This window comes from Paroedura picta, chromosome 2 (genome assembly GCF_049243985.1).
Source record: "Paroedura picta isolate Pp20150507F chromosome 2, Ppicta_v3.0, whole genome shotgun sequence".
NCBI lineage: Eukaryota > Metazoa > Chordata > Lepidosauria > Squamata > Gekkonidae > Paroedura > Paroedura picta.
This window is the reverse complement of record NC_135370.1, coordinates 103,179,212-103,205,093: the sequence shown is the minus strand read 5'-3', so window position 1 is coordinate 103,205,093 and position 25,882 is coordinate 103,179,212. Positions and strand designations below refer to the sequence as shown.

General features: G+C 43.0%; 2 protein-coding genes across 5 annotated transcripts in view; one reads left to right on the top strand and one right to left on the bottom strand.

The window, feature by feature from the left end:
* DCDC1 (doublecortin domain containing 1) overlaps window positions 1–17,323 on the bottom strand; it is a 396,547-nt gene extending 379,224 nt beyond the window's left edge. The window contains exons 1-5 of one of the 4 annotated variants that reach the window (XM_077321952.1): window positions 17,183–17,323; window positions 11,311–11,367; window positions 10,104–10,182; window positions 7,960–8,050; window positions 3,829–3,899 (exon numbers count right to left, since the gene is read on the bottom strand). The gene's annotated coding sequence lies outside the window, so the exon portion shown is untranslated. The remainder of the gene's footprint in view (window positions 1–3,828; window positions 3,900–7,959; window positions 8,051–10,103; window positions 10,183–11,310; window positions 11,368–17,182) is intronic. The other 3 variants (XM_077321955.1, XM_077321953.1, XM_077321954.1) reach the window with 3 other exon arrangements.
* A 27-nt stretch (window positions 17,324–17,350) lies between these two features.
* Window positions 17,351–25,882, top strand: part of DNAJC24 (DnaJ heat shock protein family (Hsp40) member C24) — a 115,499-nt gene continuing 106,967 nt past the window's right edge. The window contains 1 exon segment of the mRNA XM_077321959.1: window positions 17,351–17,510. The gene's annotated coding sequence lies outside the window, so the exon portion shown is untranslated.

The following is a 25,882-nucleotide window of genomic DNA, read 5'->3' as shown; positions in this document are numbered from 1 at the left end:
GTAGGTAGGAGATGTGTTTTTACCGCCTCATCTTATTATGTTTAGAATTTATTGCATGATTGTTATTATTGTATTGTTGTTTTACTTTTTATAGGGTTTTTCACTTGGATTTTAGATGCTGTAACTCATCTTGAGCCTCCGGGGAGAAGCGAGTAACAAATCTAAATAATAAATAAACAAACAAACAAACAAACTACGGCAAGAGAAAAGTGTTTTTGGGAAGATATTTGAGGGTTGTGCATGCAAAATACAACAGATGATGCAGAAGTGCTGTACACACAGTTGAGACTAAAAATTTAATTCTTCAAAGAAACCAAGAGCCTCATAGAATCATAGAGTGAGAAGGGACCTCATGGGTCATCTAGTCCAACCCCCTGCACTATGCAGGACACTCACATCCATATCGCTCATCTACTGTAACCTGCCACCCTTTGCTTTCACAGAATCAGCCTCTCTGTCAGATGACTATCTAGCCTCTGTTTAAAAATTTCCAAAGATGGAGAACCCACCACCTCCTGAGGAACCCTGTTCCACTAAGAAACCGCTCTAATTGTTGGGAACTTCTTCCAGATGTTTAGATGGAATTTCTTTTGAATTAATTTCATCCCATTCGTTCTGGTCTGTCCCTCTCGGGCAAGAGAGAACAATTCTGCTTCATTCTCCATAAGGCACTCTTTTAAATACTTCGTTATAAGATCGTCTCTCAGTCATCTCCTCTCTAGGCTACACAAACCAAGCTCCCCCAACCTTTCTTCATATGTCTTGGTCTCCAAACTCCTCACCATCTTTGTTGCCCTCCTCCAGACACGTTCCAGTTTGTCAACATCCCTCTTCAACTGGGGTGCCCAAAACTGAACACAGTACTCCAACTGAGGTCAAACCAGAGCAGAGTACAGCGGTACCTTCACCTCCTGTGATCTGGACACGATGCATCATTTGATACAGCCCAAAATCCCATTTGCCTTCTTAGTCACACTGCTGACTCATATTCAATGTATGGTCTACTGAGACTCCTAGATCCTTTTCGCACATGCTACTGCCAAGACAAGTCTCCCGCATCTTATATTGGTGTATTTGTTTTTTTCTACCTAAATGCAGAACTTTACATTTGTCCCTATTGAACTTCATTTTATTCAGTTTGGCCCACTTCTCAAGCCTATCAAGATCATCCTGTATTCTGCTTCTCTCTTTAGTTTTGTTTGGTAGCCCTGTTCCAAGCAATCTGGTTAGTATCAGATGAGCAGAGAAAATCTTGTGAGAACTGCATGTGGAGGAGAGAGTCAGATTTCTGCTGAGAGCATTCTATGAAACTTTTTGTTGCTCCATTTAGACCAAATTTTTAATCAAGACCCCCCCCCCCCGGTCAATGGCGTCCCGCTTTAACAATGTTACAATCTGGTCACCTTACTTTAGACCTTTCTGTTAGGGCTGTTGAGACTCAGGGAACTGAGGGGACAAAATTTGGGGAGGCCAAGTGAGCTTCAGGGCCCCTAAAGACTACAGTCCTGCTGCATTCATAGAACACATTTTTTAAAAATCCATATGCAGATCTAACTGCAGCCACTAGGGGAGTAGGGAAGGCTGCTCTGTAAAAAAGCACTGAGTCAGCTGGTCAGGCCTTTAGCAAAGTTTACTATGAGACTGAGAGAAGCCACTGGCTGATCGGTTCCTATTAAGCCCATCAGCAAACCCAGTACAGGAGAAGGCAAGACCAGCCAGGAAAAGCTACAATCCTTGTCAGGATGTAGCCTCCTAAAATGGTCAATATCTTCAGCAGTTTATGGTTTGCTTTTCCCTTAAGTTCCGTCAAACTCCTGCACAGTTCTACAAAGTTCTTGCAGACCTATTAGTGTGGTAGCAATTTAAAGCAGACCTTTTCATTGTCTTTTCCTACATTTCTCTTTTCCACATCCCCCCTTCATTTTACTGTCTTCCTTTCATGATCTGCTATTCGTTTCCCCCCACTTCTAATCCCCCCCCCAAGTGGCTAACATTGTGCTTCTTGCCTTTATCCTCACAATAACTCCGTGAGGTAGCTTAGTACGCTCCCATGGCAGACTGGAGTTTTGAACCTGGGTTTCCCAGATCCTATTCTGTTGCCTTAATCACTTCACAAGTTTAGCTTCCATCACAAATTGCATGGGGGGGGGGATGTCTGGAAATAACCCAGGCCAAAATATTACAATTCCTTTCAGATGTGGCCCTGGAACTCCTGTGATCATCCTGACGGCCTATTTTGAGATTCCTGGGCTGCACTTACTTTGTTTTCTTCGGTGTGGCTCCTGCTGAATTCAGATCGATTTGAACTCGGGTCTTCCTCCCCCCCCCATTGAAATAGAAAAGTGTTCTGCACTTGATTGGGAAAACTCAGAAGGGGAGGGGGAGCCAAGCCCAGACAGAGCCTATTTCTTTCTTTCTTTTCAAGGATGGGGGGGGGGGGAGTGTTGAGTGTTTGAAGACAACAGAGAAGGGAGAAAAAATAAAAACCACGAGGCAAATCTCTATCCATAGAAGTGAGGGCTTCTGCAGTTTATACAGAAAGAAAATTAGGGCTTCCTCTTTAAGAAAAGCTTACAGCCTTGGCTGGCTTCGCAGGTTTGGCCAATCAGGGCTTCTGTACCACGGAGTCAGTTGGCCAATCAGAACTGCTCTACCATGGAGTCAGCTGGCCAATCAGCACTTCTCTACCACAGAGGGAGTGCTTTCTCATGCTTTCTGAACCGCAATTTTCCAATATCGAGGATTAAAAGCACTCCTGGATATGGTGAAGAAATGGTAGGGTGACTCCGGATCAATCCTGCTTGGTGCAGAAGGAAAATTAAAATCGCCCAAAATCAAAACAGAAATTGCATTCTGTGTAGACAGCAGGGACTGAATTGACCTGGGATGGAATAAAAGCTCCGTGCAGTTTACACCCTGGTTTTATTTTCTGATGAGTTATGCTTTCCACAAATGGAGATCCACATGAAGATCCTTTTATTCTTCTTGGTGTGTGGTCAGTCAAGTGATTTGGTTTGTTATGATACTTGGTTTGGATCAGTTTTGGGGGAGGAGTCAGACGGAACTTTTGTTTGTGGACCCGTAGTGGTTCTTGGAAGTTGTGCTTTCCACTTGCCTCTTCTTTTTTTAAAGAACTGTACCACATCCCTCTTATACCAGTTCAGGATAACTTATGTTGGGTCATGCTACCATCATATTAGATACATACATTCTTCTTGAGACTCCCATTAAGACTGATATTAGAGACAAGTACCATCATTGCCCATAGATAAGAGTTTCTAAATTATCTCAGAAATTATCTCTGCTACTCTATGTTAATGTAAAACTTGCACGAAATAGAATGGATCCAAACATAATGATTGGCAACACAGACATGTCAAGTGTCAAATTGTAGGGGTAAAATATAATGAAAGACATTCAGAGAACTGTAAATGACCTGCTATTTATAACTGGCAAAATATATTTATATTTTTAGAAGAAACTAAATCACAAGACAAATGTTAAGAATGTCAGAATAATTTCATATTTTCTGAAGAGTATATGTGCATCAAAGCCAATTAGCCCAGTGCCCCCTTCTCACAAACACATGGGAATAAGCCCAATTATCTTGAAAAAAGCCAATTAAAAATAAAATGGATAATCTTAATATCCAAACTTATAATACTCTTTTGATAATTACTTTTCTCACAAATATGCTTTTAATGTAAACTGTGAAATACTGTCCATCATGCCTACAAGCAGCAAAGACAACACTCTCAATAATATGTTGTCTTTAAATGTTGTATTGCAGTTTGCACTAACAAGTAATCATAGTGACATTAAACATACCTGTTTTTCTGATACAGCTCCTCAGGCAGAGTTAGAGTCCTCAAAGTTGGGAGAAGCTCCTGAGGTTACATCTTCAGTGGCATATTGCAATAAAGATCAGATGAAACAAAAGAAAAGGAATCTATTTCTTATTGTTATCTTTACAAAAGGGAAATATACCTGTGAAGAATAGTCACTGGGAATAATAGGTAGTTAAGCTTTTTTCACTTGCATGTTTCAGACACTATCAAAGCACACTTACTATACACCTACAAGTACGGAAATACCGGGGCTATGGTAATTTTATTGTCCATGCATGGCTACAGGCAAGAACAGTGGCTAGGGTTGACAACTCCATCTATTTATTTTACTTATTTATTAAATATCATTATACACTGCCTTCCCCTCACAGCTCAAGGCAGTTTGGAGATAACTTGGAAATTATAGTACAGGTACAACATGGTTCAATAATAAGCAATAGTAAAAACAACAACATATTGAAATAACGGTTAACTGAATCCCATAGGTTGTCAATTTGTTTGCTTAATGGGCATATCTGTGTGAGAGGAGGGGATCTGGGGGCCTAGTAGATGCTGATGATTCAGTTGACCTCAGTCAAATGCCTGCTGGAAGCGCTCCATTTTCCAGGCCCTGAGGAACTGTGCAACGTCTGACAGGCTCTTCTGGGAGCTCATTCCACCAGGTGGGGGCCAGAACAGAGAAGGGTCTGGCCCTGGTTGAGTTCAAGTGCTTCCTTGGGGCCAGGGATGGCGGGCCAGTTGGAAAATTCATGGAGATTTGGAGGTAATATCAGTCAGTAGTCAGTCAGTCAGTAATTCAGTCAGTAACCTTTTATTGGCATAAAATATGTATAAGACATATAAAAATAGGGTTTAAAATTTCAACAAAATAATAAAATAATGGTGGTAATATAATCCTGTGCAATCTACTCTTCAAAACAGTAATTTTTTTCAGGGGAACTGATCTCTGTAGCCTAAAAATCAGTTGTAAATCTGGGAGATATACAGGCCTTCCTGGAAGCTGGCAGCGCAAGCAGTGGCCTCACATTTTTTCCTCATTTATTTATTTACTTTTACATTATACCCTGCCCTTCTCCCCCTACCAACATGCAATCATTAGTAGTGCAAAATACATGGCATGATCATTGTGCATTTTCTTGCCCTTGAGAAAACAGTCCACACAAGACATCAGTGTCACTACCTTAATTTTGCATTACTATCCATTAGCAAAGAAGAGAGAAAGTGGAGTTTATGAAGGATTTTTGGTAGCAGCCACCCAGTAGCACTTAAATCTCATTTTTTTAAAAATAAGCACATTACGTTACCTTTATGACTTATGCAGGACTGCCTAGAAATTTCAGAATCTAGGGAAAATAATGAACTTGAGGCCATTATCTTCCAAATACAGAAATGAAGACTTTTTTCTCATAAAATTGTCAGATGGGAATTGTCAGGTGAGACTATTCTATGAAGTGCTGAGCTCTTCCACTTGCTCAGTCCCACCCTCTGGCTGTAGTTCCTCTTTTATTGTTGTATTGTAATGTGATTTTGGACGGTTAAGTCTTTATTGGGGGGAAATTCATGCTTTGCAACAGAATGCTTTGCAACAGAAAAGCAGGATAAAATATTTCAATAAATATATAAATAAATAAGAATACTAACAATGAGCAAGATGCTGAACAACATAAAAATAACAAATTTTGTTTAAAAACTACTGGAAGTAAACAGAATAACAAAAACAAGACATAGGCTAATGCATGGTAAAACTATGCTGCTAGAAATGGCTCTGTAGCTTCTCTTCCCTAGATTATTCTGCTTGCATTTCATACAAACATGTAATTGTATGATTTTCTAGAGAAGAGATTCCCAACCAGAGGTCTGTGGACCACGAGAGGTGCACAGCAGCTCCAAAGGGAGTCCACAGCCTCCCCCCTCTGCTTTATTGCACCTGATCATCAGCTAGGAACTAACTGCTTCCATTGCCCCCCCTCTTCATCATGAGTAAGTAAGTGTTCTTATGGTTTCTGCACCTGGGAAGGGGTAGATCCTGCATGCCTATTCCTGCTTTAAACCACCTCCTGTCTCTCTCCCCTCTCATTTGTCCTGCCAATTAACATGAACAGTGATGTCACCTGGTGACGTCATTTCCAGGGGGTGGGGCAGAGAGGCATGGACAGCTGACACCACTTCCAGGTTTCCTCAAACTCTGAAAAATTATTTCAGGTCCTCCTCCATGGTCAAAAGATTGAAAAAGGTTGCTCCAGAGGCATTTATTTGTCAGTAGACCAAGATGGTTGCTTTTTTTTTGGGGGGGGGGGTTTCAAGAAGAAAAGTTTACAAATGTGCTTTCCCTGCTCTTTGTCTCTGGGGAACTGAAACTGTCCTAACATTTCTAGTTTCGTAGAAGAGAAACATGTACTTCAAACTCTTACAGCCAAGTTTCTCCTGTGAGATTGAAGGGGCTAGAAGCTCCACTTTTAATGAAAACGAGAATGTTAGAAAAAGGCAATTTATGTTTTCCTGCCTTTTCGGTGAACTTATATACTTATGATGCTATGCAATCTTTGCTATAGTGGCTTCTCTTCTAGGAAACAGCCCTGCTTAAAGCTCAACCTGAAAGAATGAGAATCATACAATAATAGGGTCCTCATGGGTCATCTAGAAGAAGAAGAAGAAGAAGAAGAAGAAGAAGAAGAAGAAGAAGAAGAAGAAGAAGAAGAAGAAGAAGAAGAAGAAGAAGAAGAAGAAGAAGAAGAAGAAGAAGAAGAAGAAGAGTTGGTTCTTATATGCCGCTTTTCCCTACCCGAAGGAGGCTCAAAGTGGCTTACAGTCGCCTTCCCATTCCTCTCCCCACAACAGACACCCTGTGGGGTGGGTGAGGCTGAGAGAGTGCTGATATCACTGCCCGGTCAGAACAGTTTTATCAGTGCCGTGGCGAGCCCAAGGTCACCCAGCTGGTTGCATTTGGGGGAGCGCAGAATCGAACCTAGCATGCCAGATTAGAAGTCCGCACTCCTAACCACTACACCAAACTGGCTCTAGTCCAACCCCCTGTACTATGCAGGACACTCACATCCCTATCGCTCATTCACTGTAACCTGCCATCCCTTTGCCTTCACAAAATCAGCCTCTTCGTCAGATGGCTATCTAGCCTCTGTTTAAAAATTTCCAAAAATGGAGAACCTACCACCTCCTGAGGAAGCTTGTTCCACTGAGAAACCGCTCTGTCAGGAACGTCTTCCGGATGTTTAGACGGAATTTTTTTTGATGCTGCAGTTTGTTTACATCCCTCTTCAACCTGGGCGCCCAAAACTGAATACAGTACTCCACATGAGGCCAAACCAGAGCAGAGTACAGCGGTACCATCACCTCCAGAGATCTGGATATGATACACCATTTGATTCAGCCCAAAATCCAATTTGCCTTTTTAGCCACCGAGTCATGCTGACTCATGTTCAATATATGGTTCACTAAGACTCCTAGATCCTTTTTGCACTTGTTACTGCCAAGACAAGTCTCCCCCATCCTGTATAGGTGTATATGTTTTTCCTACCTAAATGCAGAACTTTACATTTGTCCCTATTGAACTTCATTTTTTTTCAGTTTAGCCCACTTCTTGAGCCTATCAAGATCATCCTGATTCTGTCTTCAGTTGTGTTTGCTACCCCTCCCAGTTTAGTATCATCTGCAAATTTATTAAGTATCCCCTCTAATCCCTCATCCAAATCATTTATAAATATGTTGAAAAACACAGGCCCCAGGACAGATCCTTGGGGTACTCCACTTGTCACTCTTTTCCAAGAAGATGCTGAACCATTAACAAGTACCCTCTAGGTACGATCTGTCAACCAGTTATTGATCCATCTGATCATATATGTATTTTATTCTAGCCATGCTCATTTGTTATCAGATTATTCGAGAAACATCACACATTCACTTCCTTGGCTACAATCCTTTACAGAGGGCTGAATGCATGGTTCAACAGATAAGAAATACATTATTCAATCCATCTGTACTCAATGTGGAATATTCTCTACTATTAGGGTTGCCAGGTCCCCCCAGATACCAGTGGGGGATGGGGGGAAGGGTTGCCAAATTAAGGTTAGGAGATCAAGGCCCTACTGAAACTCACAGTTCTATAGGGCCTGAAAAACAAAGCTCTTCCACCAGCTTTTGGATAAGACCGGCAATGAGGACCCAAATCCAACCTGACAACCAGGAAACTGCAACACACAACGATCAAATTTTCCCTCATTAGACCATTCTCTGTGATCTGTTATACCAAGTTATATCTCCTTGTCTCAATTGATAACAAATGTTATAATGTATTTTTTCTAGTTTCTGTTCCATGTTTACCACCTCGAGACACCAAATAAGGGGTGGTATAAAAATCTAACAAATATATAAATTAATAAATAAAAGAGAGACAGTATATTGCCGATAAACAGTATAACTACAGACTAACATATAGGGTTAACAAACCACCAAGTGGGGCCTGGAGTTCTCGTGGAATTATAAGTGGTCTTTGGACAGAAGACTATGGTATCACAGGCCTGCTGAGCTCCCTCCCCGAACTCTGTATTCTCAAGCCACTGTCTCCAGTAATTTCTCAAGAAAGGGTTGGCAAGCTTACCAACATATCATATAACAGTAGTTGTGCAGCTTTACTACACTGTTGCAGCTAGGATTGTCAGGTCCCCTCTAACCACCAGCGGGGGGGGGGGGGGATATGGTTACCAGATCCAGATTAGGAAACTCTGGAGATTTGGGGGTGAAGCCTGGGGAGGACAGAAGACTCAGTGGGGTACAGTGTCAGAAAGTCCACAATCCAAAGCATCTATTATGTCCAGGGGAACTGATCTCTGTAGTCTGAAAATGAGCTGTAATTCTGAGAGATCACCAGGTCCCACCTGGAGGCTAGTATCCTTAACAGCAAAATAAGCTGTTACTAGCTCAGCAAACTGGGTGAGTTTACAGTTATAAAGGAAGCTGAGTAAACATACATAAGAAACGCCAGACAACATTTTTTATAGTTCAGTGTGAACAATTAGAATCTAATTTAAAGCAGTATCTGTCTGGAGTTTAAACAAGCAATTTATGCATTTTCTAACAAAACATTATCTGAACATTTCATTCAAACCAACTTGATTAAGAACAGTTACAAACTCTTTTAGAACAAACTCAAAACAGTTGTAAATATGCAAAATAAAATAATTATGATAATCAATATACTCTTTACATATGAATAGTTAATGTTTGTCACAAAACCTTTTACATAGCATTAAAAAACTTATCTGGTCAAGATAGTACATTATAACTAGTAATTTTAAAATGATATAGATAGCTTTTAAAAGTCTTAAAATAAAAATTAGTGGAGTGATGCTACAATAAATGAATGGATTCACTCGACTTTTCATTGCAACACCAATCCACTCATTTCTTTTATATACTCTACATACTATTCTGGTGTTTAGTATAATTGATACAATATTTTTAAAGTATTCTCCTCAGTCTTTACACACATCAAGAGTGCACCACTACATATATAAATGAATCAAAGTGATGTAGTAATTGAACTAGGATTTGGGAAACACACGTTTGAATACCCATGGATCTTGGGCCAGTTATTCATTTTCAGCATTGCCTACCTCACAGGGCTATTGAGGATAAAATGGACAATGATGTTCTAATCTATTTTTCTTTAGAGAGCAAGCCATTCAAAAATCCACCAATCGTTTAGATTTAACGATTCCCTCTGGATTATAATTACTATATAAACTCTAAAATTTAGTATATGAATCAAATTGTAATTCTGAATGTCTGGTTAATATTATTTCATAACTGAAAATGTTGAAATCATGATGTATCCTCACAAATTATTTCAAAAATGTAGGGACATATTTACTAACAGAAAATTATATTCTTGGCTAATATTTCATGCTGTATAAGTTACACTACCAATTTTATTTATATTTAAATAGAATAATTCTTTAAACAATTATTAATAAAACAATAAACTAATAATAGCCTAGTGCTAGAATGATTCAACATATGATTAAACAGCATTTTGAATTCAGGTTAAAATGTAGTTATTTTAATGGGGAAAAATACAGATAAATTGGCACTGCTGACAATGGCATAAATCGAATCATACTATCTTTCAAATTATCATATCTGACTGAATTTCCTCCTCTTGCTTTTAATTCACCTGCAGCATATTAGACAAGGTAATAATTTATGATAATCATATGAAAATATACAATTAATATTCATCACCTCTAGTTACTCGTCACTTTAGATAATCAGTAATGCAGAGTGAAAATGCTGTCAGATTTCTAATTGCTTTGTAATGGGCCTGAAATAGGGAAATAATTGAAGACAAACAATCTGTCACTTGTCGGTTATTTTATCTATCTATCACTAAAAAAGAAACTCATTAAAGAAATTGCTAATGAGCTACAAAAGACTGCACTGAATGTGTCCTGAAGTGTTTTAAACAATACTGTATCTCCCTAAATAATTCCCTAGATGCCATTTTAATGACTTTACCAAACATATACTGTTTCAAGTAACTTGATTACATTATGAAAGCTATACCCTAGTACTAAACAAATAACATATAAATGAGGCTCTTCATTTCCTGAGACCTCAGTCCTCTCTTCTCTTTCTTAAATCTTACTGGTCTCCAATTTATCAAGTAAATGTATTGAGGCTCCCCATTATGATTCAAAATCAATAATAGCTGCCACTGCTACTAACAATTTATTTAGAACTATCAGTAGCTGTAAGACTATGGAAGGGGAAGTCAATGTAATCCCATGCTACTACAGTGTAAACCTATTGAAACCTTGTTGTTATGTGCGAAGTCGTGTCCGGCCCATCGCGACCCCATGGACAATGATCCTCCAGGCCTTCCTGTCCTCTACCATTCCTCGGAGTCCATTTAAGTTTGCACCTACTGCTTCAGTGACTCCATCCATCCACCTCATTCTCTGTCATCCCCTTCTTCTTTTGCCATTCAGTTGCATTTACAACCACTGACTAAAAGGTTTTTATACATTAAATGAGTAAGACAAGTGTAGTAGAGGTCAGGAAACGCCTATAAGCAGTGCAAGTGGGATATCAGATGTACTAGGGTAGAATGGTTTAGGAAAGACTGATCATGTTGTTCATCACCTTGAGATGGCAACCGCTGAGAGGGCGGTATAAAATCAAACAATAAAAAAGCAGGTTTGTTGGGGGAGGAAAAGTTAACAAACTGCAAAAAGGAAGTCCAAGTTCAAGAAGTGGTATGGAAGAAGGCACACAGACAGCAGTGCAAAAAATGGGATAGCATATACATGTGTGGAACACCGAGCTAGTAAGGGAAAAGAAGAGAGGATTAACCTGATGCAGTTGTTAAAGTGTCAGACTACAGCTGGAGAAATCTGTGCTGAAGCTGCAACTCAGCCAAGAAGCTCACTATTAACGCTGCATAGCTTACCTTGTCTCAGGTGAGGCAAAGTGAGGAAGGGAAGAACCATCACATTGATTGCAGCTCCTTAAAGAGATGTGGATCACAGTGTTGCAAGCATACAAGAAATTAACACACTGCTAATGGACTATGAAGAAAATAATACATAACACCTAAAATAGTGCCTAAATTTATAGAATATACTACAAATATGTACAATATTGTACACAACAGAGCTACAATATTTTGCCCTCCTGTATATACAAAGACCTACAATATTTTGTACTACTACATCTTATACAAAGATGACTTTTATGTCACTCAGTTGAATTCTCACTTGCTGTTAGTTGAGGTTATACAACAAATTATTAGCAAGTTGGCATGCTCAACTTCAAGATAAGCCTTATGTTGAATATTAAGTTCCATAAGTCTCTAACACCAATGGAATCTGGGTTTCTGCCGTGATACCCTGGAATTCACAACTTGTGTTATAATCAATTGAAATCAGAGAGTTGTTGATAACGTGAATTGCTTGAATTTGGGAGATAGCAGAACACTTGAAAAATCTGGGAAAACTTAGAATGGAGATTTTGCTGTTCTGCAAAGGGCCTGCAAAGTGGAGCTCTTTCGCAAGGTCTTTGGTTGAAGACAGAGTGCGAGTGATCAGGGGGCCCCTCCATACACATAAACATATATTTAAATATATATACCTATAATTATAACATCTATGTTCCATCTGATAAGACAGACACCCCTAGTATTTCTCCCTGAGGTGCTGGGTGGGCGGGGGTTGAGCTAGAAGGGAGTGGGTGAGGGTCTTTTCTCCCACTGGGTAAATTTTAGTAACTGTTGGGGTTTAATTGTTTTAGTTTTTACTTTGTGATGTTTTTATGTATGATCTGATTGTAACCCGCCGCAAGATGAACTCAAGAGCCGTGGGATAAAAATCGAATAAATCATCAACATCATCACAGAAAACACAGCATTACATTTCATCATGATGGCTCAAATCAAGCCAGGGGTTCTCACATTTGATTGATTGATTGTATTTATATACCGCCCGCCCCAAAGGCTCAGGGTGGTTTACATGAAACAAGAAAATTATACAGGTAGCATCAATCTAGGCCAAGAAGACAAGTGTGATGGCCTTCAACAACCAGTAGCTGCAAAGGGGACGTACTAAAACTAGGGACAGCGACTGCCCATAGAGAATACATGACTACCCATAGGGAATAATGGAAAGCACACCTGCCCATAGGAAACAAGGCAAAGCATGGCTGCCCATAGAGAATAATGGAAAGCACACCTGCCCATAGAGAATAATGGGAAGCACGCCTGCTCATAGAGAATAATGGGAAGCACGCCTGTTGAGGACAAAGGGGTGTGATTGGGGTGGAACACTTGCAGTACTGCCAAGTTCCTTGTGGAATTTTGCTGGGTGTAATTCTTTTTCTGACATTACTTAACATCTTCATGTGCACTCTTGCCCAGATACTTCACAATTTTGGGCTAGCATTTTAGAATCATAGAATCATAGAGTTGGAAGGGGCCATACAGGCCATCTAGTCCAACCCCCTGCTCAACGCAGGATCAGCCCTAAGCATCCTAAAGCATCCATGAAAAGTGTGTATCCAACCTTTGCTTGAAGACTGCCAGTGAGGGGGGAGCTCACCACCTCCTTAGGCAGCCTATTCCACTGCTGAACTACTCTGACTGTGAAATTTTTTTCCCTGATATCTAGCCTATATCGTTGTACTTGTAGTTTAAACCCATTACTGCGTGTCCTTTCCTCTGCAGCCAATGGGAACAGCATCCTGCCCTGCTCCAAATGACAACCTTTCAAATACTTAAAGAGGGCTATCATGTCCCCTCTCAACCTCCTTTTCTCCAGGCTGAACATTCCCAAGTCCCTCAACCTATCTTCATAGGGCTTGGTCCCTTGGCCCCAGATCATCTTCGTCTCTCTCCTCTGTACACTTTCAATTTTATTTACGTCCTTCTTGAAGTGAGGCCTCCAGAACTGCACACAGTACTCCAGGTGTGGTCTGACCAGTGCCGTATACAATGGGACTATGACATCTTGTGATTTTGATGTGATGCCCCTGTTGATACAGCCCAAAATGGCATTTGCCTTTTTTACCGCTGCATCACACTGCCTGCTCATGTTTAGTATACCATCCACAAATACCCCAAGGTCTCGTTCACACACAGTGTTACCTAGAAGCGTATCCCCCATCCAGTAGGCATGCTTTTCATTTTTCTGACCCAGATGCAGAACTTTACACTTATCTTTATTAAATTGCATCTTGTTCTCATTTGCCCATTTTTCCATTGTGTTCAGATCTCATTGAACTCTGTCTCTATCTGCCGGAGTATTTGCCAGTCCTCCCAATTCGGTGTCGTCTGCAAACTTGATGAGTAGTCCCTCCACCCCCTCATCTAGATCATTAATAAATATGTTAAAAAGTACCAGACCAAGCACTGAGCCCTGAGGTACCCCGCTACTCACCTCCCTCCAGTCTGATGAGACACTATTGACAACAACTCTTTGAGTGCGGTTCTCTAACCAATTTCCTATCCACCTAAGTATCTGAAAATCCAGATTGCAGTCCTTCAATTTATCCATCAGAATATCATGGGGAACCTTATCAAAAGCTTTACTAAAATCCAAGTAAACGACATCAACTGAATTTCCACGATCCAGCAAACCTGTCACTTGGTCAAAAAAGGAAACCAGGTTGGTCTGACAGGACCTGTTGGAGACAAATCCATGCTGACTTCCTTGGATCACCAAATTGTCCTCCAGATGTTTGCAGATCGCTCCCTTTAATATCTGCGCCATTATCTTACCCACAACAGAGGTCAGACTCACTGGTCTATAGGGGTCATCCTTTCTCCCTTTTTTGAAGATCGGAATAACGTTTGCTGTCTTCTAGTCCTCCGGGACATCTCCAGTCCTTAAAGAGGTCTCGAAGATGATGGACAAGGGTTCTGCAAGTTCTCCGAAAAGTTCTTTGAGCACTCTTGGGTGCATTTCATCCAGCCCAGGGGATTTGAACTCATCCAGTGCAGCTAAATCCATCTCAACAACCTCTCTGTCCATGTCAACCTGCCACCCAGACACTATCTCTTGACTACTGCCATCTCTAACTGTGCCTAAACCCTTTGACCTGTGGGAAAAAACTGATGTAAAATAGGCACTTTCTGTTTTCTCTGCATCCTCTGTTAGAGTTTGTCCTTCTGCACCCAACAATGGGCCTATTGCCTCCTTAACTGTACGTTTGCTCCTCACATAACTGAAAAATCTTTTCTTGTTACAGTGGGCTTCCCTGGCCAATCTTAGCTCACTCTCAGCTTTGGCCTTTCTGTTGATTGATCTACAGTGCCTAGTAACCCATAGGTACTCTTCTGTAGAGCTCTGTCCTTCCCTCCATTTCCTGAACATCTCCCTTTTCTTTCTTAGTTCCTCTTGAAGTTCTCTGTTCATCCAAATAGGCTTCTTAGAGCTCCTGCAGTGTTTTCGTCTTTCTGGGATAGTCATTGATTGAGCATGCAATAGCTCTTGTTTGAGTAGCGCCCACCCTTCACATGCTCCCTTCCCTTCCAGCATTCTCGTCCATGGTATGACACTCATCATGTCTCTGAGTTTATTAAAGTTTGCCCTACGAAAATCCAACATCCGCGTCTGGCTACAAGCTTCCTTGGCTCCCCATCTCAAAAGAAATTCTATGAGGACATGGTCACTTCCCCTTAGGGTCCCCACCTCCTTCACCTCATCCACCAACTCTTGTCTGTTGGTCAGTATTTACCTATATGTGAACAATTCTCCACTGGATTATCATTGGACCGACTGCATTGGTCCAGTGCTTGGAGGCAGTGAAGAATGACTTAAACAAGCTGTCTCCAATGTCCTCAATGAAGGAAGTCCTCTGGCTGGGAAGGAAGTAAGCAGAACAGGAAGTGTACCTTTTGAGGCTGGATGTGGTGCAGCTCACAACTGTACAGTCAGCCAGGATGCTGTGAGTGATTTCCAATGCCTCCTGTTTTGTATGCAGACCTGCTGAGGATTGATTTCAAGATCTGAGGCAGGACTGTAATCCAGAGGCATCAATTGGCTCATGGCTGGCTGGATGCTTCATTGAAGCCAGTAGATTCATAATGGGTAGCTGCTGATGGATTGGTTGGCTTGCAGCAAGATCCACTAAGGATCCTATAGATTCAAACTATCCTTTAACTAGTCATCCACAGCCACAGAAAGTGTGATCTTATGTATGTATATACTGATAGGAACTGTCTGGGGTTTTCAGTGAAATTCTGTACCATGAACTGATTTCCAATAAAAAGCTGAAAGATTACAGTGCCTCTGTGTTCCTTGACCCATGGATCCAGCACCTCCTTAACGGAGACTCAAGTCACAAAAATAGCTTAGCAGGCATTTTTCCAACTTTGCAAAGCTAAGCTACTAGCTCCTGACCTGGCCTAGAGCACCTAGTCACCATGATCCATGCAATGGTCATCTCCAGACTTGATTACTGTTACTTGTTCTATGTGGGCCTGCCCTAGACTCTGCTCCAGAAAGTACAGCTGGTTCAAAATACAGCTTCCAGGGCTCTCACATGGACACTTATGTGGAACCCACATAAGACTACTACTATGGCAGCTGCATTGGCTTCCTGTTCAATTCTTGATCTGGTTGAAAGTTTTTGTTTTAACATTTAAGGCCAAATCTACAGTTTCCCTTTAGCCAGACAGTTTGTTTTTCAGTAAAAAGCAGGATGGATTCCATGTGTGTAACCGAGGTCGCATGTTCCATTAGCCAAACATTGTCTGCACTATTCAAGTGTGCTTTCCTTTATTCCCTATGGGCAGGCGTACTTTGCCTTGTTTCCTATGGGCAGCCCTGCTTTCCATTATTCTCTATGGGCAAGTGTGCTTTCCATTATTCCCTATGGGCAGGCGTGCTTCACCTTGTTTCCTATGGGCAGGCATGCTTCGCCTTGTTTCTATGGGCATGCCTTGTTTCAATGGGCAGATGTACTTTGCCTTGTTTCCTATGGGCAGCCGTGCTTCCCATTATTCCCTAAGGGCAGGTATGTATTCTCTATGGGCAGTCACTGTCCCTAGTTTTAGTACGTCCTGCTGCAAAGTCCCGCAGAATGTCTGCCACTCCAGCTTCACATATACTAGTTGCATCTCATAGGCCAAGCTGTCAATTCATTTGAAGTAGAAGGGGGAATTTCTGCAGAGTCAATTCCCTATCAGGAATATTAGAGACATAGCTGATATGGTTTCTGTGACCGCAAACTTTTTGCAAACAACATAATATAAAAGTACCTGTAAAGTGTCAAATTATTCCAAGCAAAAGAAAAAACATTTCCCATACCTTACTTGACTGAGAACTTCTCACTCATCTCGAATTATCATGTTGTTATTATTTTCCCTGCCTTACAGTTCCCAAAGCATGACCCACCATCAACATGGGCAACACTCTCTCTCGCTCTCTCTTATGCACACACCGAATTTTGGGTCTGGGATTCTGGGTACGGTGAGGACAAGAAGGAGAAAAACTGAATATGGCAAACGAACGAAGTCTGAGTCGAGTGGCACCTTAACGGCCAACAAAGTTTAATTCCGGGTATTACACCCAGAATTAAAGTATGGTGATCTGGACCCAAACTTTGTTCTATGGCTTCAGACCCAACACGGCCAGCCACTAGAATCTTTGAATACGGCTTGGCCAGAGGCCGGCCGCTTACGGAGACTGCTCAGGAGGGCAGAAAAGTCGGCGGGCTTCTCAGGAAAGGGACGCTGAGGCTCTTGGGCACAAAAAAGCGACAGAAGGACTTTTCGGCTCCCCATCCACGAAGACCGGACTCATAATATGGAGCAGGCGTTCACTTACGAGGCGTCCCAGCAGCGCCCTTCCCCTCACCGCCGGTGGGTCGCCATGGTGACGGAGCCTCTCATTAGGGCGCTTCCCCCTTCCGTTTCCCGAATGAGTTTCAGTCCTTTCAGCCCGGCAGGAAACGGAGCCCTCTCCCGGAACGTTTCTGACACCGAGGAGTGTTTATCGGAGCCCTCCCGTAGGCTCCGTAGGCTTCGTCGTCGGGCTGTTATTTGCGCGGACTGGCAAACTCTCGGCGCCCGTGACAGGGATTGAGTTCTCCTCTAGCTCTTTACGGAATCTCACGGAGGTTTTGTGCGGCGCAGTGCGCGTGGTTGCTTCGAAGGTAAGACTGGGTTAGGGGCTGGGTTGCTTTCTTGTACTGGGCGGACCTTCCCCGGTGTGTTGTGCTCTGGGGCCCGTCATCTGTCACGGTCGGTCAAAAAGCCGGTGTAGTCAGTGAGCCGGCTGCAGGGAGGCCCTGGCCCTTCTTGAGGTGGCGCATATTGCCGTTTTGTGAACGAGGGAGGCAATGATGGGAGTTTAGCGCGCTTCAGTTATAGAGGAACTGGTTGCCCACGGTGTGAGTCAGGAGGCTGGACTAGATGGACCATTGCTCTTATTCATCAGGGCTCCTCTTATGTACTTCTAATTCTCCTCTCATCAATTTGGGGGGACAACGGTAGGGCGGAGCATGTGTTTGAGACTTCTGAGTATTCATTACTGTGGGCCCTTCCGTGTCAATAGTCGAACAAAATTTCCCCAGGTAAGGTAAGTAGCCAAAATGACTCAGAAATCATGCCTTGCCCTCTGGGACTAGGTAAGATCTTAGAATCATAGAATCATAGAGTTGGAAGGGGCCATACAGGCCATCTAGTCCAACCCCCTGCTCAACGCAGGATCAGCCCTAAGCATCCTAAAGCATCCAAGAAAAGTGTGTATCCAACCTTTGCTTGAAGACTGCCAGTGAGGGGGAGCTCACCACCTCCTTAGGCAGCCTTTTCCACTGCTGAACTACTCTGACTGTAAAAAAATTTTTCCTGATATCTAGCCTATATCGTTTTACTTGAAGTTTAAACCCATTACTGCGTGTCCTCTCCTCTGCAGCCAACAGAAACAGCATCCTTCAGAGTGCCTCGTCAGAATTTTGGGCTTTCCCAGTACAAAGTGAAACATACTGCAATCTGATTATAACTCTGCCAGTTGTCTTGGCACTGTATCTACTTATACTTTCGTCCATAAAACAAGATATATTGTTTCTCCTCCCACTCTCTGTTTCTTTTGAAATAAGAGTGCTTCCTTTTAAAATATGTTCTTCAGTATGGTAGTAATAGTGGAGACACAGGGTAAAAGCTGGAACAGCCCAGAACATGCTGGAATAGTCATTAAACAAACAAGAGTACTGCAAAAGCAGTGGGTTTCATTACAGACACTTGAATACAATATTTTAGAAATGAAGTGGGTTGGGCAGGAAGGAATGTGCTAGTGTTTGTCTCTAGTAGGGAATCACTTTGACATTAAATTGGGGTCACCGTCTGTGGGCAGGTACTTGTGACTTCCCACATTGTACAGGGGGTTGGACTAGATGACCCTGGAGATCCCTTTCAACTCTATGATTCTATGATTCTTGGTGTAACTCTCACTCCTTTATTAACCCGTTCTGAACCAAAATGCCTCTGGAACAGGCTGGAATGGGCATTATACAAACAAGATTACTGCAGAAAACAGTGGGATGCTTTACAGGAACTCAAGGACAATATTTTAGAGATGAAAAAGTGTAACTCTTACACCTTTATTAACTTTTTCCAGGCCAAATTGCCCCTAGAACAGGCTGGAACAGTTCATTAAACAAAACTATACACAGCCTGGGTCCTTCCTATCTGCGGGACTATTTATCTGCTTATGACCCCCACAGAACACGAATCTGCTGGTTTACCCGGGCCCCTGGGACATTTGCCTAGCCTTGACAAGGGCCTTTTTGGCCCTGGCCCCAGCCTGGTAGAATGAGCTCCCAGGAGAGCTCTGATGGAGCTATCAATGTTCCACAGGGTCTGTAAGACGGAGCTCTTCCACCAGGCTTTTGGTTGAGGTTGTGGAGGAAGAGCTATCCCAGGATTTATGAACTGGAGGTCCCGCCTAGTGGAAAGCGCTGTGTAGATCCAGCTGGTAGTCCAGAGCATGGATGCAGTTGCGGTAGGTGATTTACTAACTGGGATAGGGGAGGAGTGTTGTTTCCGCCATCTGTTGGAAATTTAGTTTGTGCTGTTATTTTATTGGGGATTAATTGAAGGGGTTTTTATGGAAATTGTTGTATTTTATTATTTTATCCTGTTGTAAGATGCCTCAGGCTGTCAGTGTCGGGAGGGACAGGGTATAAATTAAATTATAAATAAATAAGCCTGTTCCACTGAGGAACCACTCTGTCAGGAACTTCTACCAGATATTTAGCTGAAAATTCCCATTGGTTCAGGTCTGGCCTTCTGGGGCAACAGAAAACAACTCTGCTCCATTTTTACATGATAGCCCTTCAAGTATTTGAAGATGTTTATCAAATCACCTCTTAGTTGTGTTCTTTCCAGGCTAAACAGACCAAGCTCCCTCAACCTTCCTCATACGACTTGGTCTACAAACCCCTCACCATCTTTGTAGCCTTCTTCTAGATATACTCCAGTTTCTCTACATCTTCATTTGTGGTAGCCCACACTGAACACAGTACTCCAAGTGAGGTCTAAACAAAGTGGAGTAAAGTGGTAAAATCAACTTGTGCGATTTAGCGATTTTAGATCTGTAAAGAATGGGCAGTATAAAAATCCAAAATAAATAAATAAATTTTAGAATAAAGTGGTAACGTCACCTCGCATTATTTACTCAGTTTATTTCCTGCTCTTCTCCCAGTGGGGATCCAAAATGGTGTACATTGGTTTCTTCTCAATTTGATGTTTGCCTTGCAGCTAGTGTGGCTAGAGACATTTTAAATTAGTTCTAGAAATTACAGTCAATAACAACTTTGGAGTATCTCATGAACTCAAAGCTTTAGAACTTAGGGCTCTAGACATTAAAGTCCAGGATGATTTTACCTTCGGGGCTCTCCTGGTACTGTTGATCCTGGAGGTGGAATGTGTTGGTTTGGGGTGGGAATCAGTTGAGAACTTGGCCATCTGGTTGGTGTACCATCGGCCCAGCACACTGCCAGCTGCCCTCTTGAGCCTGCTGGAGGCAGTGACTGCTTCGACATTGTAGTTCTTGTTTTGTGGGACTTCAATGTCCATGCAGAGTTGTTGTCTCTAGGTCCTAGTACAGACCTAGTGTAGACTATGGCAGCACTGGGTTCCTGCAATTAGTTACTGGCCCTACACATTTGACTGGCCATACCCTGGATCTGATCTTCGGTGCTGGGGTAAAGGTGGGTATGATGGTGGTTAAACCACCATGCTCTGAAGGCCCGGACCTGGGTCCCACCCCTCATTGTTTGGGCGGTGAGTGTTCTTTGCTCCCCCCCCCCCCTACCAAGGAAGTTTATGGATCCAGATGGATTCTTGAATGCTCTGTGGGACCCAATGCTTCTTGGTGAGTCACTGGCAGATTTGGTGGAGGACTGGCAGGTCCATCTATCAGCTGCCATTGATGAAATCGTTCCCCAATGCCCTCGCCGCCCTTGCAGCAAGCTGACTCCCTGGTAATCTGGGGAGCCTCATGAAACAAAGGGAAGTGAGATGGCTAGAGCGAATGTGGAGGAAGACTCGCAATGAGGCTATGAGAACCTCCTATTGCACGCTTATGAAGGCATATGAGATGGTGGTATAAATGACTAAACAAAAGTTTTATGTCACCTTCATTACATCTTTGAGCTCACACCCTGCTCAGTTGTTTAGGATAGTTTGGTCCCTTAGCATTCTCAAGGGAGAGTGTCAAAATTATAGACAATTGGAACTTGAATGTGAAGCCTTGGAGAGCTATTTTGTGCTTAAAGTCTCAAAGCTCTGCTGTGGCCTTCTGCCCATGGTTGATACAGAAAGGGAGCTGGAGGTCCCTGAGGCATCTTGGGGAGACACATTTGATGGCTTTCATTGGCCTTCATCAGCCAAAGTGGACAAATTGTTGGGTTTTGTTAGAGCAACCATCTGCCCCCAGAATCCGTGTCCCTCCTGACTCCTTAAATTAGGGGACAGGAGGATAGGAAACCCCCTCTGGGAGATCATCAACTACTCCATTACATCAGGGGAGTTCCCAGAGAGTTTGAAGGAGGCAGTGGTGTGCTCTTTACTGGGGAAAAAATTACTTGATCCCCACAACCTGGCCAATTACCACTCCATCTCACATTTAGTGTTTCTGGGGAAGGTGATTGAAAGGGCCAAGACAGATCAGCTCCTGGCAGATTTGGAAGATTTGTCTCTTGACCCATTGCAGTCTGGTTTCCATCCTGGCTATGGGGTGGAAACAGTGCTGGTTGCCCTGATAGACGATCTCTGGCACCAGCTGGATAGAAGTGGTTCGGCTCTCCTTGTGCTGTTAGATCTGTTGGCAGTGTTTAACATTGTCGACCATGAGTTGTTGGCCCACTACCTCACTGGGATTTGGGGGACAGCCCTGCAGTGGCTGGTCTCCTTTCTTCAGAACTGGACACAGAGGACGAAGAGCAGTAGAGTTCTTATCTCCCTTGCAGGGTTCCACAGGGCATGATTCTCTCCCCCACATTGTTTATTATCTTTATGTGCCCTCTGGCCCAGCTGGTTTGGCATTTGGGGTTGGGTTGTCATCAGTACGCTGAGAACACCCAGCTTTATCTATTGATTGATGGCTGTCCTAATTCCCCCCCCCCCCAAAAAAAAAAGATTCACTGGTTGTTTAGAAACTGTGATGGTTTGGCACAAGAAAAGCTGAAACTCAACCCCTCCAAGATGGAGGTCCTGTGGTTTGGCAAGAAAAGGCCAGATCAGAAAGCACATTTGTCATTTCTGGATGATGTGCAAATAAAGACCTCGCACACAGCCAGGAACTTGGAAGTGATTCTAGATGCCTCTGTATCTATGGAGGCTCAAGTCACAAGGGTAGCCCAGCTGGCATTTTTCCATTTGCTCCAGGCAGGCCAACTGGCACCCTATCTGTCCCAAGAACACCTGGCCAAAGTGATCCATGCAACAATCACCTCCAGACTAGATTCATATAATTGACTGTATGCTGGCCTACCTTGTCCTTGATCTGGAAATTACAGCTGATGCAAAATGCAGCTGCTATAGTTCACACTGGAATACCTTGGAGAGCCCACATCCAGCTAGTGTTGAGGTAGCTGTATTGATTACCAGTTGAATACTGGATCAAGTTCAAGGTTTTGATTTTGACTTTCAAAGCCATTCACGGTCTGGGGCCAGCCTATTTTCAGAACAGTTTAATCTCCTGTGCCCCTCACAGGGCCAGGTGTTCTGCAGGCTGGCCCTCGTGAGGTGCGCCTGGACTCAACTATGGCCAGGGCTTTTTTGACCCTGGACCCTGCCTGCTGGAATGAGCTCCTGGAAGAGCTGAGGGCTCTGACGGAACTGGCTCAGTTCCTCAGGGCCTGTAAGAAGGAGGTCTTCCACCAAGCATTTGGTTGAGGCCAGGCTGAGGCAGATCTTGTCCCGGGCCAGTGCTCCAATGGACTATTACATCACCTCTGGATGGACTGCAAAATTTGAAGGCTTGGTGGGTTGGGGGTGGGAGTTTATTTATATACTACATTTATATACCGCCCTCCCTGGAGGCTCAGGTGGGGTGGTTTGGGGAGGATGGGGAACTTAATTTTTTTTAAATTGTAATTATATTATTGACTAGAAATAAAGCCGATTTTATGTCTGAATAAAATGGGTGCTAGGAGCCTGTCTTCTCTCGGCGGCGGGAGCGGCCTCTCAGCGGCGAGGCCATTCCCGGGGCCGAGAGAAGTCCGAGAGAACACCGTTCTGACAGGAGGCCGGCTGCCACCCTCCCCACCCTCCCGAAAGCCGGGAGAACGGCGGCGGTGGGTGGGCAAGGCAGAAGCCGAGAGAATGGCAGTTCGCACTTACCTGAGGTGCATGCTGCCAGTGGCGTTTGTGAGGAGGCCGGGGCGGGCCAAGTGGCCGATAGGGAGGCGCGCTATGCGCGCCTCCCAATTGGCCACTTGGCCCCTGAGTGGCCATTGAAGAGGGCCAATCAGGAGCCGCTTTGCAGCTCCTGTTTGGCCCTCTCTGAGTTTTTATCCCGGACGGGTCCCACCCTAACTCCTCCCACAGAGCCCTTACTCTTTTATTTATTCCACGGTGTGCTGCACCGCGGGGCAGGGTTTAAGATAGCTGCTGCAAGCTAGCTGGCTAGGAGCAACAGTGTAGAATAATAGAATAATAGTGTTGGAAGGGACATCATGAGTCATCTAGTCCAACCCCCCTGCACTATGCAGGACACTCACATCCCTATCGCTCATCTCCTGTAACCTGCCACCCCCTTGCCTTCACAGAAGCAGCCTTTCCCTCTGATGGCTATCTAGCCTCTGTTTAAAAATTTCCAAAGATGGAGAACCTACCACCTCCTGAGGAAGCTTGTTCCAGTGAGAAACCACTCTGTCAGGAACTTCTTCCGGATGTTTAGATGGAATTTCTTTTGAATTAATTTCATCCCCTTCATTCTGGTCTGTCCCTCTGGGGCAAGAGAAAACAATTCTGTTCCATCAGCTGATAAATAAAGTAACTAAGTTTGATTTGTTTGAAAAACTGGAGCAGTAGTACAACTGGTTCCTTGTAATTTTGTGGGGGAGCAGGTTACTGGACTAGAATAATCATTAGTGCTCCTTACACTAGAGGCATTATATTGCTCTCATCTTGGTGTAGTGGTTTGGTGTAGTGGTTTGGTGCAGTGATTGGAAGTGCGAACTTCCAATCTGGCATGCTGGGTTCAATTCTGCACTCCCCCACATGCAGCCAGCTGAGTGACCTCAGGCTCGCCATGGCACTGATAAAGCTGTTCTGACCGAGCAGTGATATCAGGGCTCTCTCAGCCTCACCTACCTCACAAGGTGTTGTTGGGAGAGGAAAGGGAAGGTGACTGTAAGCTCCTTTGAGACTCCTTTGGGTTGAGAAAAGTGGCATATAAGAACCAACTCTTCTTCTTCAGGTTACTGAGATATGATAAACTATATTCAAAACATTATTAAGTGTATAAAATGCTGTCAAATCTTAGTTAACTTACGGTGACTCCATAGGGTTTTCAAAGCAAGAAACATACAGAGGTGATTTTCCATTGCCTGGCTCTCCTTAGCAACTCTGAGATTCCTTATTGTTTCCCATCCAAATACTAACCAGGGCTGGCCCTGCTTCTGAGATCTGATGAATCTGGGCTAGTCTGTGCCAGTCAACTCAAATGTATATCAAAGAAAAAGAATCCCAGCCTTCTTGCTGCTCTTTGATGGGTGTTCCTGCCCACCAACTTCCATCCATGGATGCTGGAGCTGATGATTATCATTAAAGGTCTCTCTGCGTTCAGTTTCAATAGTTTCACCAGTCATAATCAGATGTTGAAGAAACATTGGATGGGAAAGTAATAGCTTGATGTCATGTTTATTGCACAAAACACAAATCTTTTCAGTATGTTGAAAACAAACGAAGCAAAGTAGAGCTCTATTACAGCAAAGATCACAGGGGATATAGCAAATAACCATCATCATCTTGTAGGATCTTCTTAATAGTACCAAGTAAAACACTAGCTCAGTCCCAGCAGTGACCTGCAGTTGTATTGTCAGTGCTGTATAATTAACAGAATTAAAACAGAACTTTCTTTTGTAAAAACCAAAGCATTTTTATGGGTACTCATGTAAAAAGATCAGAGTTTTAGATATAGATTAGTCCTAGGTTAGGTTTGATTATCCAGTAACCCAGTGTTGCTGCTTGCAATTCTAGTATAAGGGGACAGGGGTGGGAAATCATAGAATCATAGAGTTGGAAGAGACCTCCCCCGCACAGTGCAGGAACTTACAACTAGCTGCCCACCCACAGTGACCCCAGTTTCATGCCCAAGTGATCCCCCCCCCAAAAAATCTCCAGAATCAAGCCTGGCCTGGAGAAAGTTAATCTACAGTGGTGATTAGCAATTCCCTGGGTATGCAAGGTAGGGCCATAAGAAACAAACACTGGCACATCCCTTCATGCCCTCTCACTCACAATCTGCTTCACTTTATCTGAATCATGCATAGCTTTTTATATTTTCATATACTCCCCTTTAAAATATAAAAAAAACTAAGAAACAATAACAGTTTCTAATACAGAAGATGCACCTACGCTCTCATCTTAGCTTTTCTTGTACTGTTTCTAATTCTTTGATGTGACCAGAACTGTACGCATTATTCCAAATATATCCCTTAGTCCTCCTTGAGGCTGCCTATTGGCATAGATAGTGATGTCATTTCCAGTGACATGGAATTTGCAGAGGCATGGCTCTTTTCTGGGGCTCCTTGAAGCCTGAAAAATCATTTCAGGGGCTCCTCCATGGTCAAAAGGTTTAAAAAAAGACTGTCATACATGGTTGCATCTTGCTATATGAGGGTTTTATGATACTGACTTGTATTTTCAATCTCTTTGCTAATAACCCATTCAACAGAGTTTTTTAGTTTTCCCTGCTGCCATCCACTGAGTTTGCATGTTCATTGTGCTCAAGATACGTGCATTCACCTCCATTTTGGATAATATCATATCATATTATATCATATCATATACCATC